General features: G+C 44.1%; 1 protein-coding gene across 1 annotated transcript in view; it reads right to left on the bottom strand.

Annotated features, from left to right (window-relative positions):
- The window catches only part of FAM3C (FAM3 metabolism regulating signaling molecule C), a 30,634-nt gene extending 26,259 nt beyond the window's left edge, over window positions 1–4,375 (bottom strand). The window contains exon 1 of the mRNA XM_082487194.1: window positions 4,252–4,375. The gene's annotated coding sequence lies outside the window, so the exon portion shown is untranslated. The remainder of the gene's footprint in view (window positions 1–4,251) is intronic.
- Between the last annotated feature and the right edge of the window lie 10,664 nt (window positions 4,376–15,039).

The raw sequence follows: 15,039 nt of genomic DNA, 5'->3' as shown, positions 1-15,039 counted from the left end.
AAAATATCTAGAAGCAATGTATTATTTTTATATTTTTATGTATATATACACATATACTTTGTATACGCTAATATTTAGTCAACAACTGGTATACACCCCACTAACTGAAATCCAACACAGATCTCTTCTATCACTTGAGATTTTAACATCTGAGGATCATCATAGGTGGGAAAAGTTAAAGTTACGTGAGATAGCAAGTTACTGCTTGTCATCACCTATGAGAAATTTGCCACATTAAGTACACGTAAACTAACTTGAGGAACAGCATCCCCCAGTAACAGAAGGGTGCTTACCCCAGTGAGCTTACCACTGAGACTATACACAGCTGACATGAAGATGCTGATATGTAGTCACTGTATACTATAACAACTCCTGATGCCATCCCTCTCTGGATCATGCTGTTCTATGACAAATTCACTATTACAGAAATTCCCGTAATAAACCTCTTCCTGAATCAACTCAAATGCAGTTCCAGAACCATTCAAGTGTCACTGATGTTCAGCTGACCAGCAAGCAAACATACAGCCATAGCGGATCCCTCAACCACCTCACCTGGTACTCGCAAGAATATATGGGCTGATCCAAAAACAGAAGTAAGCATCTGGAAGCAGGACATCAGCTTTCTAGCAGCTGTAGCACTAGCTTATACCAGCTTAACCGGTTTGTGAAATGATGACTCAGCTAACTGGTGATACCAAAAGATCAAGGAACAAAGTCTAGCTACTAGGAGATGCTTAGTTTCTCCTCAGATAAAAGAAAACTGGAGAGAGGGTGGGAGAAGGGAATAAAGACAGCCAGTCACAAGAAGAAAGTCAGTCTTGGGAATAGAGGGGAGGACTCTGTCATCTACTTTGATATTAAATAAGATTTTAACTGGATTCTCATAAGAACTACCATGCTTTTGTACATATAAACACATTGCGCAACCTTCTGCCATTAAAACTGACTTAACAGCAGTGCACATTAAACACAGAGCAGAGTTTACTCCAGCAGCTCCCTCTGTCCTGATAAGCCTTTCAAAGCTTCTCCCCTCTCCCGTATTCCCTTGGCACTGAGTTCCAACAAGAGCTGGAAAAAGCGAAGCTGCAGTTCTCTCTGCAGAGGAAGTTACAAACTATTCTTGTATCATAGATATATGGTACTTTATATGGGGAGCAAAAACAGCTGAACAATTCCAAAAGAGTAACTACTTATAACTCCCTGTAAAAACTTAAGTGTTACTAGATTTCAGGAAGCCTGGGTAAAATAATATTTAACAGTCATCAATGACTTGGACTACTGAACAGGGATAAGCTTATTAAGTTTGGGGATAACATCAAGATGCTGGCAGATGCAAACAAATTAAAGGGCAGGATTAGAACTACAAATTATCCAGAACACTTTTTAAGAAAAAAAAAAATCCTGAAGTCCTCTTGGGACGCATGTACCATTAAGAAATGCATGAGGAGGCTATGTTTGGATTCATAGTGAGACACAGCATTTTAGACGATAAAGTAGGAAGCCAGCAGCACCTATTTATAGGTTACAGATGCTTTAACATCCATCTGAGTTGAAAATTCTGGTGCTAAGAAACGAGGTTTCAAGCAGTAATACAAGTTTAAAGTTATTTCCTCATCATGGGTCTTTCATATTGTCACTGGGCCTCATGCCTGGATAGTACCAGGAAGCGTGAACATTTATGAGACAGGTGAGCTCACCTGCCGGGTTGCTCCAGCCCCCACTCACCATTTCTCCAGCCCAGGCCACATGGTTTTGCTCACTAAGGAAAGCTAACCTAGTAAAAGAGAATTAATATCATTTCTGCCAGATTAGTGAACAACAGCTTTCAGGAGTGGTGGTAGGCACAGCAGCATCAGGTGGTTAGATGTGCTCAGCCATCTCATGAAGTCTTTAAGATTTCTGACACCATTGCAGATTACATTTTTCCTAAAGTAATCCTGAAAATTTATGGACGCTCTTGGCTTCAGATCAATCTGAGACTTCCCAGAGGGTTCCTTCTAAACTGTGAAACAATTACAATAATTCCAGTGCTGTTGACAGCAAAGTGATTGTCATGGGATTGTGCAGCTGGCCTGGTTTACAGGCAGGTTTATAATAATCAGGCCATAAATCCTAAACTTTCTCAGCAGATTTTAGTGAAAACTGAAAACATGTATCACTTATATTAGGGCTCATGGAGATACTGATTGCCAATACAAGCGGCAAGACTTGCAGCCCTTACACTCACGTGTCAATCCTCTCATCTCCCTGGGACTGCGGGTTTAAAAACCAAAACTTAAGTTCTAGTTGAAAAACCACTTCTCTTTGAACAATTTAAATCTTAAGGAACAAGTTCTCTATGCGGATTCATCTTATGGACACCTAATCTTTAGGCTACAAAATAATCCGTACAAAAATGGCATTTTTGCAGCTTACATAATACTGATCCATTTTATGATCTTACAGAAAAAAAAAAAATCCCTTTCCCATACAGTATGCTAATACACCGAACAAATCTGGAAACCAATCATTCAGGAGTTCACCTTTTACGTATTAGCTTGCCAAAGTTCCACTAAATTCTCAAACTCTTTCTGTATCACCACTCTTTCCTTAAAGCACTGAGAATTCTCATTAAAAACAGAGCACGTATTACCTGAAGCACTGGGGCTGTCCCTAGCGAGGCTGTGCCCTAACCTGTGGGTACTGTGAGGCGACTTTTGTAACTATTTACCCTGCGCTCTTACTGGGTGAAATGGTCAGGACTGGTGGAAGGCGATGGAAGCAATGGCCTGCAACAACCCAGGTGCCTCCTCCATCCCGAAGTGGTTAGATGTCATTACAGGACAATACCAAGCTATTAGCTTGCGAAGAGCCTACCTGCGGGCTTAAAGCAAGTTACAGAACTCGTTTTGCCACACAGACAACTATGCAAACCAACAGATGAAAAAGATTTCTTCATACTTTAAAGAATCCTTGGGGGAGGGGGGGGGGGGGGGCGGGAATATGTGCTAATGAAGACATTCATACCTTGATTAGTTTCGCAGGCTTAAAAAAAAAACAAAAAAAACCGCCTGTTGTGCACAGTCATTAACCAGCCATTACTGGGTTTTGCTTCTAAATAATTTTCCTATTAGTATTAAATAAGTGCTTTGTTAAAAGAAGAGGAGCAGCCAGCTACGTTCACCAGCAAAGAACCATCGGGGCTCTAAGCCTGCACGGCATTACAGGGCACATGTAACATCACGAAGAATACCCGGTACATGCAGAGACCTTTACCAAAAGTCTGGAGTTATTACGTTAGCATTTAACCTCTTTTAAATGTGGGAAGAAAAAAAAAAAAAAAAAAAAACAACACACCAAAAAAAAGGAAAGATCAAGAAAAACCAGGTGAGTTACACCGCCCCATGGCAGCTCAGGCAAAAAACGTAACTTAAGACGTGATAACACCTACCAAAAAAAAAAAAAAAAGAAGTACGGAATTACTGTATTTTTCCAACTTCAGCAACTCAGAGGGTAGAAGCCAAAGGAACACAGGCTGCTTCCACAGGTACCTCTCTGCAAACCTGGATGCACGGCGCATTCTCCTTCCTAACCGCTTCACGGTGCTCTGTGAAGGGTGTATGTAGCGTTTAGGTTAAGACAAGAGCTGAGCCCTTATATCCCATCCGACGACGACGCCCTGACCCGCTGCTCAGCGCGGAGGGAGCACCGCAACCGCCCGGGCAGCGGCACCGCCGCCTCCTCCCTGAGCCAAGCCCCGGTCTCGGCACCGAGGGGCTGCCCGCACCGGAGACACATCACTTCTTTCGCCGGACCGGGGCGCCGGCAGCCGCCACCACGGGGTGTCCTCCTCCTCTTCCTCCTCCCGCTGCCCCCGGCCTGGCCAGAGCACCGGCAGCGCCCAGCGCTCCCACCGGAGCCTTCCCGGAGCCCCCCTCGGCCGGCGGAGAAGCGGAATGTAACGGGGAGAAGGGAAGAGGAGACGAGGGGAGAGGAGAGGAGGAGAGGAAGAAAGGGGAGACCCCCCGCCCCGCTCGCCGCCCGCCCGGTTGCTCCGAGGACCCTCACGGGACGGCGGTGCCGCCCGGCTCTGCGCCGCCCCACACCGCCTCACCCTTCCCGCTGCGGAGCGGCTCCCGGGCGGGAGCTCGGCCCGGGGAAGTCGCACGGCCCGGGGGAAGCCGGCAGCGGGAACCCCGGCGGGAGGCGCAGGGGCCGCCCGCCGCCCCTGTAAGGGGAATGAGAGGGAGGAGGGTGTCCGCCCGCCCCTACCTGGGCTGTACGGCCACGTCGCGCAGCGTCCCCTCAGCGGCCGCGCCGCGCAGGCTGCCCCCGGCCCGCCCGCCGGCGACGGAGCAGGAAGCCGAGCGGAGCCGCCGCCGCTGCAGAGGCAGACGAAGGCGCGGAGGCGGCGCGCCCGCCCTCTACCGGTGGCGGACCGGGGCGGCGGCGGCACCGCCCCACAGCCGCGCCCCCAACCTCCGCCCCCGCCTCCCGCCACCAGAGGGGCCGTCCCGGTTAGGCAGGGAGGGGGGATGCGTTGCCCCCGAGGCCGTGGTCCCGGGCGCCCTGCAGTACGGTCCCGGCTGGCGTGGGGCGGGTGCCTCCCGTAGCACGGGCGGTTCTGGACCTGCAGCTTTTGGGGTGGTTTAGCGAGGGCTGATAATCCAAAAAATGCCTTGGGGGTGTCCGCCCACCGCCACGCACCCGCAAGGAAGCGGCGGAGGGTGCCCAAAAGTCAGCCCGGTGCCCCCGGGCCGGGGGAGAGACAGGGGGGCTTTGAAAGGTTTATGCTTGTTTTCTTTTATATTTTAAACACCTTTCCCTCCCCCACCCCCCACCCCAACACACCAGAAGATATCTTCTGCTCCTGAACAGAAACGGCATTTTCTGCTTTAAAAAAAAAAAAAAAAACCAAACAGAAAACAAAACCCAAACAAAAATAAAAACACAAACGCCCACCTTTTTTTTTTTTAAAAAAAAAAAAAAAACAACTTTTTGATCAGTCGGACAGAGCTGATCTGTGTTATCACATAAGAAGAAAAGGTAATCCCTTTTTTTTTATTATCCTTGTCTGTGCTCTGTGGCTGCTGTTTCTTTTCCTTTTTCTTCTTCCTTTTTTTTCCTTCCTTTGTTTTTCTTCTTCTTCTTCTTCTTCTTCTTCTTCTTCTTCTTCTTCTTCTTCTTCTTCTTCTTCTACTTCTTCTCCTTCTTCTTCTTTTTTTTTTTTTATTTTCCCCCCTGCCACTGGTATTCCTCTAACCTCACCGTGAGTTGGTGTAGGTAGGGAGATGAGCTGGAATGACACCATTTTACTGGGTGGGAGAAGGTTGCTGGTGGCCAAACTCCCTCAGCTGGATTGTTGGTGGGGTGGGTATAGAAAGTGTCAGGGCCACAGACAGCCAGAGTCAGTCAATCCCATTACTGCCAAACCACAAAATGAGCGTTTTTACAACATCAGCGTGGCACTTCTCTTAGCAGAGAACAAAGCCACAGCTAAAATATAGGGCATATCGCACATCATCAGTCTCAGGTAGACAAAAGGATGTTTCCGTGTCTTATTTTAACCACATCTTGTCAACATATCCTTCTTTTAATGGATTTAAAATAACATACTTTGATACCAACTGCTCCTTGGTACAGGATGGTTATTTGAACATCAATCAAGTGATTTCTTTAGTAAATTCTTGCAACACATTGAAATTTCAGGCATACTGTAATCTCCAAATGAGCAAAGAAATGCCCAGTGGGAGCATTGCTCAAGAAAAAAAAAAAGTCTTTATAGCTTTTAATTCTAAATGATGATGTAGATATATCTTAGTCTGACAGTTATTTCAGTGCTTAATATATGAAATTTCACCGTGTTCCCTTGATTACTTATTAGGTGACTCTGTCTATATAACAGGCTCATAAGGTCAGTATGCTAAAGGAGGCTGGCTCCTTTGGTAAGCAAATGTTTGCTATAGAAACAAACATTTTAAAAAGATTACATAAGTGGCAGTATCAAATTATTTAAAGAAGAAATAGTATTATCTGCACAACGGCCAACACCTCAGAATACATCCCTATCAAAGACAAAGAAATAAATAAGACCAGGGAATGGCTGCGATAAAATCCCATTGATTATTTGCCTGGCTGAGAGGGTGCCACAACGCACAGGGCAGAGAGGCATAGTTCCCTGGAATTGTGGCAGCCAGCAGGAACCCAAAGAAGAGGGTTTTTTCCAGCCCCCACAGTGTCTCAAGAAGGCTCCCAGTTCCTCTTTTCCCTTTTTTTCTAACTTGACTTATAATGTAATTTGCCTTATAATGAAATGGCTATGGCCATTAAGCAGAGGTCTTCCATAAGAAGGAAAAATAGTATCTATAGCTACAGGAGTTTATTTTGCTTTTTATTATTGTCTGTGATGAACTGACCATTTTTGCTTCTGTAGATTAAGAAACTCAGTATGAAACAGAATGTGTTTCATAGCCACATACGTTCTAAATGTTTCATCGCGACGTAAGGTGTTCTAAATTTACATTTTTTAAATCCAAAATGCTTATATTTATTTAAAACGATAAAAACCCAAAAAAGCTTGGGTTATAGTTACTGTTAAACTCTAAGAAAAGCATATACTGTATGTATTTATCTAGCAAACATCAGAAACCAAGGTGTCTTAAGAATTTGGATACATTGGGTCTGAACAAAGGTGACCTTGTTGGCCTTACTCACATCTTTGACAAGTGTCTTTGCTAACGTCTCTAGCATTTGACCTGAACTTACTTTCTGGTCTCTCTCATAACTATTAATTTTTACTAAGTGAAATTATAGCACTGCACATTGTTTATTTTTGGTATTGAAAATGAAAACATTTTCTTCACATAATTACAGGAAAGCTAAATGTGATGCATGCCTTATTTAGCGTCCTAGGGCTAATGGGGATAAATGAAAACAGTAAAATCCAGAAGCAAATTCTTCCAGGTGCTTTATCTTTCGGCTGTTGAATCATTGACCCTGGTAATAGATGTTCTGCTAATCAGTCATCAGTCTTGGTTCTCAGTTCTGGTACCAAAACAATTCCTGGTGGCTTTTAAAAGCATTTTTTTCCTGTAAGCCTAAACTTCTCGTTTGTATGCTATAAACTAATACTTCTGCCCTAGCCGATCTTTCCGTGGTGTTTTGAAAGAGCCAGCCTCAGACTGCTGGCGGAGACCCAGCTCTCCAAAACTTGGAATATCTGTGGCATAAAAGTTACTTTTCTCAGCACAGTAGTGTAATCATAGGAAACGCTTCTCTTTGCGTTTGGTAGGCTCAGCGTTACCGTGCTGCATTAAATAAGATGCAAACCCTAGGCCGTCTTTTAAATATTATACAGGGGAAAAAAAAAGAGAAAAAACTGAAGAAAAGAGAAGAAAGTTACTTGGAGAATGCTGCAGGCAGTTTGCCTTTAAGCGATTGGAAAATGTGATTTTCACCAAGTTATGATTCGCTTAACTATAAATAGAAACTAAAATATGTAAGCTCAACATGAAGCCCACTCTTCTCTCCTCTCCTGCCTTTTCCAAACATGTGAGAACACGTATGAAAAAAATCTTCCTTAAAATGACATTTTGTTAGCTTTCTGGCAGGTGTTAGCAAGTTTTATATAAACAACATAGGCGTGTGTCTGAAAAAGAATGTATTATTTAGTGTTTGCCCTATGATGTGGTAGGTATTTAAAACAGATACCTTCTAATTTTTGTGACTTCTCCCCCTGTTGCTATCAGAAGTTAATTTGCAAGCAGCCAAGATATGAGGTCTCTGATATGAGAAGTCTGAGTAACAATGCATAGAAAGGATGGATGTGGAAGTAATCCAAAAATCCAAGTCCAGAGGATGGATTTGAACACCTTCAAACCTTTCTTGTCACTGATGCACAGATCCTGATCAATATTTCACAAATATCTCCTTTTTCTGTCATTTCAAAATAAACCCCAGGTCCAAGCATTCCCAAACTTTCAAATTCTTTCCCCTTTATTTAGGTTTATTTTTATTTCAAGTTAAGGGCGTATGATTATAAAAGGAAATCTGTGTGTAAGTGACCAAAATTCCACTGGGGTCAGTATAACTGCAATTGCTAAAATAACATCACATTTCGGCCACAGGGTTTCTTATGTCATTTTTCTCCCTGTGAGTGCTCTAGTTTTATATTATAGAGTAGTAGAATCCAAAGTCTTCTGTAAATTACCTATGCAGGATAGGTTAGAGGAAGCTTTCTTATGTTGTTTTTTAAAGTACCTTAAATGTTGCAAGGGCTATTCCTTGTGTATGATATCCTATTAATTGGTGCCAATGGGGACAGGTTATCCTGTCATTTAGACAGAAGAAGTGGAAGGTGCAAATTTTCTTTTGCCATATGGGACTCATAAATATTTGTAATAACATCTGGTACAAGGTATTAGTGCAGATGCAGTGAAATATTGCTGGCTTGAGGTTTTATAAGCAATGTGTAATGAGCTGGAGACCCACATGAATTCTGTGCACAGTGATAAAGAGCAAAATGGCAATCTTTTGCAAAACCTCTGATCTGTGGATGTGGCGATCTTATGATTCCTGTGTGTGACATCACTGAATCTAAGCAGTCTCCAAAAAGAGCTTTGGAAGTCCTAAAATCAGTGCTCCAGTTTTAGATGAGGAGCATCAGAGGAACACTTCCGGCTGAGGTTGTACCCATTCAGATCAAGAACAGGCACCACCAGCTGGAAACTGTAGACGCCCTGAGACAGACACACAACAGATGGTATTGTTCGTGGGTTGCGCTGTGAAAGGTCACAAGTGCCACTCTGAACATCTTGCGGTAGCATGAGCGATCTTCTTTTCCACACAATGAAGCTCCTTCAACGACAATTTTTCTGCATAGGAAGCATATAAAGCTCGCTTCCGAGTTTATTAGTGCGCCATTTCAGCAAGATACTGTTCCTGACATATAATATCTCGACTTGCTCATGCCTTTCCCAAGGCAGAGCTCCATGCATCCCTGCTGCTCTCCCACAAAAAGGGCAATTCCTCCCCTCCCTCCCAGCCTGTCGTTGCTAAATCACCTGTATCCATCCATTGCACCACCTCCGCTGTGTGAGCTGTCCCACCACATCACTGTGATTCCAGTATAGCCCTGCAACTGCATTCAGACCTCTAGTTCCTCCTGTTGGTTCTCCATGCTGTGTGCATTAATGTACAGGCACTTCAGATGGGTGCCCAGTCATGCTGATTTCCCAGAAAAGGAATGAGAGCTTTCCCCGTAACGCAATACTGTTGGCACTTTGTTATTGATGTGCATTTGCTTAAGTCCATCTCTTTCACCCTGTTCTGTTGATTACACACCAGCCTGCACCATTTCCTTGCCAAATTGGTCTACCACTTCCTTACTTGATCATAGGTCATCCTCTTCCTCCCTTGTCATTCCTAGTTTAAAGCTCTGCTCACCACATTGGCCAGCCATTCAGCAAAGTCATTTTTGCCCAACTTTGTCAGGTGGATCCTGTTTCTTCCTAGCAGTTGTTGACACTCAGATAGGGTTGTATAATCATAAAACCCAAATCCCTGTTATTGATGCCAGCTGCATAGAATCATACAATTGTCTAGGCTGGAAGGGACCTTCAAGACCATTGCGTCCAACCATTAACCTAATACTGCCAAAACCACCACTAAACCATGTCCCTAAGCAGCACGTCTACCTGTCTTTTAAATACCTACAGGGATGGTGACTTAATCACCTCCCTGGGCAGCCTGTTCCAATGATGATAACCCTTTCTGTGAAGAAATTTTTCCTAATAGCCATCCTAAACCTCCCCTGGTGTAACTTGAGGCCATTTCCTCTTGTCCTGTCGCTTGTTACTTGGGAGAAGAGACCAACCTCCACCTCGCTACAACCTCCTGTCAGGTAGTTGTAGAGAGTGATAAGGTCTCCCCTCAGCCTCCTTTCCTCCAGGCTGAACAACCCCAGTTCCCTCAGCCACTCCTCAAAAGACTTGTGCTCGAGACCCCTCACCGGCTTCATTGCCCTTCTTTGGACACGCTCCAGCAGTTCAATGCCTTTGTTGTAGTGAGGGGCCCAAAACTGCATCCAGTGTTTGAGGTGGGGCCTCACGAGTGTCGAGTACAGGGGAACAATCACTTCCCTAGTGCTGCTGGCCACACTATTTCTGATACAAGCCAGGATGCTATTGGCCTCTTTGGCCACCTGGGCACACTGCTGGCTCATATTCAGCTGGCTGTAGACCAATGCTCCCACATCCTATTCTGCCAGGCAGCTTTCCAGCCACTCTTGCCCAAGCCTGTAGTGCTACACAGGTTGTTGTGATCCAGGGGTTGAACCCCATACCATTGGCCTCAGCCCATCAATCCAGCCTGGCCAGATCCCCCTGTAGAGTCATCCTAGCCTCAAGCAGATCAACACTTCCGCCCAACTTGGTGTTGTCTGCAAACTTACTGAGGGTGCATTTGATCCCCTCGTCCAGATCATTGATAAAGATATTAAACAGAACCAGCCCCAGTACTGAGCCCTGGGGAACACCACTGGTGACTGGCTGCCAACTAGGGGTCTGCAGTATCTGTCCACTCCTCCTCAAGCCCTTCCTTTCCCTTCTCTGGTGGTTTTCAAGGAGAAAACCTACGGGGTCATGCTCAGTTGGTGCCACCGCTTTGCTGTTCTGAGCTCCTGGCCCCTCAGCTGCTACCAGGGCACTCAGTCTATTTTGTAGGTGCAGATCTGCAGATGGAGCAGGAGCCTTCCTCCTGTTGCTAGAAGCCACAAGCCTCCAGCCTTCATCATAATTTTTTTCCTCCCACCTGTGTAACTGCATGAGCAATGTGCTCTGCTTTTCACAACACAACTCAAGTGATGAGAGGGGAAGTGATGGACACTCTCTCCGTGTCCACCCACACCTTAGTGCTTAATCAAGATAAAAACTCTTCCTGCCTTTCCAACATATAAATCATCATCAGTAGTTGTCATGTCTGTGCTTTTCTAGTGGAAAGGAAAGAATCCCATCTTGTGAGGAAACTCTCAGGATGGTGGGGCAAAAAGACGGGGCAGCTCAGCAAATATCTGGAGGGTAGAGCCCTTTGGGCCCTTAAGCGCTACTACAATAAAAAACATTAAATCCTATGATATCCAGAAATAGAAAGCAGCCTATATAATTACAGATTCTGCCAGCTGACACAGTTGCCACCAGTATGGAATGACTGGACCCCATCCTTCTAAGCCTCAAGTGATGAGTAAGATAAAAAGTGCAGAGACATTGGTGATCACCCCATCCCTACTATCATGCTTGGCTGGACCACGGAAAAGAAATTGCATCCTTAGCAATTTGGATAGGCACGTCCCTGAAGAGAGGGTTCTAGCTCTAACCACGGGGTTAACAGAGGCATCGGACTGACTTTGGAAGTGAAAAAGGAAACTTGGAGAGCAAACACACTTTGTGTGAAGCAGATCCAAATGCAGCTGGTTTTAGGCCAAAGGGGTTTATCTAGAGACCAGAGTAGGCAGCATCGTTTCCCAGCTTGTACAAGCAGCTCGGCTCTAATGAAAGGATCCCTGGCAACTGTGGAAACTGCAGGAGCAGACACTTGGTGATGCAGCAGAACTTATGGCTCACCAACCGTAAGATCACACTGTAAAAAAACGATCTCTTCAAGAACCAGGAAACACAGTACTCTGCGACTAAAATACTGAAGCTGTGGCAGTTTGGACACTGAGGTTAAATGGTATTACTTTGCAGCTGTGGGGCAAAGAATCAGAACTGTGAGAACTTCTGGAATGACTTGGAAGTTGTCAGCTCCTCAGTTAACCCGTATGCCCTCTCATAGTGTTCACTTGGCTTCTTCCCTCCGGTATTATGCCTCTATGGATCTCACTGCTTCTGCTGGGAGTCTTAAAGTAGCGCAGCAACATTCATAGTGCATTGCAATCAGGCTCTGGCTTTGCCTGCGGCTAGCCAACTACACAAAAGCTCCTCACAGTCCAGCTGGGGCAGAGGTTCAGCCTTGCTGAGCGATCAGACAAATGCAGCGGGGAGTTTCTGTTCGTCTGGTCACAAGTGTGGTGGTTTTCTGAGCTCGGCAGTTTAGGAGGAAAAAAAAAATATTTCTCATTGATTACTTCCTCCTACCCCAGAGTTGGCATGGCCGCTGAAAGTCAGATGTCTGTGAAGGAAGCTTACCTCAATAGTCAAAGTAGTGTGGTGTGAGAAGCAGCAGATTATAACAACGGTCTCATTTAGCAACATACCTTGTCAGAACTGACACCTCCTGTTTGCAGCAGGGCACTCACTTTTTACACATTGGCACTTATAACTCTTTCTCACGCTGCTGGGTTCAAAACTGTACAAGCCTAATACTGGAGATTTTCTGACAAAAGAAAGATATGGCTTTCAGTGAATTATAAAAACGTATATTCCCATATGATACAACTACAGATAGCTTAAATTTTAGGTCAAAGAATGACGTCGGGAGAATGCTTGCTCTGTTTCATAGTAATGTGCTGTATATACAGCATGGGAAAGAAAGAACTGATGAGGTATGGGGAGATGCAGCTCCTAAGTAATTCAAGGCAGGCAGCCGTTAGTGCTGGAGTGTTTCCTACTCTGCTTTTGCTGGGTCTGTTCACCCAGTCTGTTAAGCTAGTGTTCATGTCTCTGCTTAAATACTAGTCTGTGGATTGCCCAGACAGCAAAGTCTTCTAGATTCCCCCCCTTAAAAATGCAGAGGGGCCCATCTTCCCCAGGAAAGCCACCTTCTTCAAACAGCCAGGAACTTCTCACTCCATCGAGCCCGTGCCCTGTCTTTTGAGCTTATGTCTCCGTAGGAAATTTCACTAGTTCTGAAGGATGTGAGACTGTCCATGTGCCTGCCTGTGTAAGTGCACAAAATGGCTTGCGCTTCTTAAATAAGGTACTAACAGCCCTTTCTAGCAACATTCCCAAAACATAAGAGAGCAATTTTGGTTTTTACCATTTGTATTTGCCTGAATGTGTTTTTTTCTTTTTCTTGTTTGTTTTTGTTTTGTTGTTTTTCTTTTTTAATTGTAACAATATTGCTTGTCAAAAGGAATATCTATGTAGTACTTTTAAAAAAGATAATCTAGGCAAGACTTGAATTCTAAACTTTTATTACTTGCGATCAGCCTTTTATCCTGCAAACGGAAACAGCATGAAATGAAAGTAAAATACTGGAGGAGTGAGAGTCTGTTATGCTGTTGCACAGTTAGTTTCTAGACAGGACATATTGAAGCTAAAGTCACTTGATTTACACTAGACAGAAGTGTTACTGTAACAGATTTGCATTACAAGGCATCCCTTTGATGTACTTTTCTTCTTAAGGTACTGTATTTCTGTTAAAAGTTCACTGAAGATGTTTCTCCCAGTATGCTGTTTAAATTATCCCTAAATTCGTTCCTTTTAGAATATGCCAAAACTGTTGCTGATTGATCTGATAAAGTCACCCATAGTTTTTGCAGAATATTAGAAAGAAGCTGAAAGGGACCTTGAGTGGTCACCTAATCCATCTTCCCGTCAGAATCAGTAATAGATAAACCTTTCCTTACAACCATTGCTTCGCATTTGTATTATCTCCATCTGCTGACGGAGAATCTCGTTTCCATAAATAATGCATGCCGTTACCTACCTATACTTATGATCCTAATGTCTCACCTAAACCTTCATGTGGTATTGTGTGCTCATTTCTTCCTCTCATCTACAGTGATGACAGAGAACTATGTATTTGCTTTGCCTTTGCTGTGTTTGAAGCCTTTTTTTTTCTGTTTTCCCTCAGCCTTCCTCACGCTTCCTCTAATTCTTGCTCACAGATCATGTTTTGCAGACTTTCAGTCTCCTTCTTTGGATTGCAATTTCTTTGAAACACGGTACCGAAACCTCGACACGACTCTCCTATTTAGGCATTACCAACATAAAATAATCTACGGTGCGCAGTACTCTTATGTGACGTTTTCTTCCATTTTTGCCACAGCAATCTTGTTGACTGATGTTCAGCTGTGGCTGTGTATGACCCCTACATCCTCTTCTGTACAGCTGCTATCCCACAGAGAGTTTCAAGTCCTGTATTTATACAGCTGATGTTTCTAACTCTAAACTGTAGCCTGACTTTTTAATACTATTTCTGCTATGGGTCAAGATCTTCCCAAAGTTAATCCTGGTCTCTAAAGCCCTCACAGGCTTTTGCAGATCGGTCGTATCTGCTTATTTAGCAGTTAGATACGCCGCCATCTGCAGTGTTAATGGGAGTAGTGTTCTGTCCTACAACCAGGACAGACCACTGGGGATAGCACAGCACAAAGGGATTTTGGCATTATACAGACCAGTGCAGTTTTTTTCTGCCAGCGTTGCACCCATGTCATAAAAGTTTTCTCTAAATCTGGTATGCCAAGATTGTTCCTGAAAAACTCGTGAAGGGCAGACTCCACAATCCCATTGCCATCAAGATATATGACATCCATGACCCGTTACCTTGGTTAGGTCACTTACCTAAATAATTTTATTCTTTAGCATCATAGGGCCTCTGATGTTTGTCTGAGGAAACGCATTTGGTTGTCACGGTATTTGAAGTAACATTTCTCTTGCATTAATGGAATCTTCATTGATTTCACAGCAATTAGGCAGTACCTGCCCACCTAACCACAAAACACATGTATAGTCACGGAATGATTGTTATTTGCATATTACCATTTTAAATTGAAATAAACAGAAAATCCCACACTTTTTGAAGCCGCTTTTGGGGGATTAGATTTTATTCGTTGTGGCACTATTACAAGCTAAGTGAACACAAACTGCTTACAGAAACATATACCAGGATTTCCATAGGAAATCTTCCCTTCCTGTATTTAAGACTAATCTGGTATTAACGTGTATCCTTAATCAGAGGCAGACCTCTAGTTCAATTAATTGTGCAAGGGCTGTTCTCAACTCAAGAGCACTCATGGGCATATAAGAAATGCAGCTGCAGAGAACAATTGATTACCTTTTGGTAGCAGCATGCTTCTCTTAAAACATTTCTCTAACTGAGGCCTGAATGATGGAGCTGGAA

The sequence above is a fragment of the Vanellus vanellus genome (genome assembly GCF_965231255.1).
Source record: "Vanellus vanellus genome assembly, chromosome: 1".
NCBI lineage: Eukaryota > Metazoa > Chordata > Aves > Charadriiformes > Charadriidae > Vanellus > Vanellus vanellus.
This window is presented reverse-complemented; position numbering and strand designations above follow the sequence as displayed.